The sequence below is a fragment of the Diachasma alloeum genome, unplaced genomic scaffold (assembly GCF_001412515.2).
Source record: "Diachasma alloeum isolate Michigan unplaced genomic scaffold, Dall2.0 Dall_scaffold_00830, whole genome shotgun sequence".
Classification (NCBI taxonomy): Eukaryota; Metazoa; Arthropoda; class Insecta; order Hymenoptera; family Braconidae; genus Diachasma; species Diachasma alloeum.
The window spans coordinates 22,786-23,482 of NW_021680957.1; positions in this window are offsets into that span (position 1 = coordinate 22,786).

Consider the following 697-nt stretch of genomic DNA (forward strand, 5'->3'; position numbering starts at 1 on the left):
TGAAACTCACGGGCCAGTGAGAAAAATGATTGTTTTGCTGTGCACAGTGACTCCCGGTAATTAAAAATTCACCGATCCCCTCCTAATTGAGATTAAGAGATGAAAAAAGGGCAGTTCGACAGACAATTAAATTCCCCGTCAATCGATCGCCGTTGCATCCCTTAATCTCTCTAGCAAAAAAATACAAACTACGACAAAAATCATGGGTCAGTGAGAAAAATAATTTTCTTCTCGGCGCACAGTGACTTTTCACCTTTCGCTCGCGAATTGAAAATTCACTTCTCTTTTCCTAATTGAGATTAAGGGATGAAAAGGAGCTTGTTCGACTGAGAATTAAATTCCTCATCAACTGCCCTTTCTTCATCCCTTAATCTCAATTAGGAGGGGAGAGGTGAATTTTTAATTACCGGGAGTCACTGTACGCCGTAAAACTAGTATTTTTCTCACTGGCCTATGATTTTCATGGTAGTTTGTATTTTTTTGTTACAGAGATTAAGGCATGAAAGAGGGTTAGTTGTTGGGGAATTTAATTCTCCGTCAATCGGCCCTTTTTTCATCCCTTAATCTCAATTAGGAGGGGAGAGGTGAATTTTTAATTCGGGGGCGAATGGTGAAAAGTCAGTGTGCGCTGCAAAAGAATTATTCTTCTCACTGGCCCCTGACTTTCTTGGCAGTTTATATTTTTTTGATACAAAGA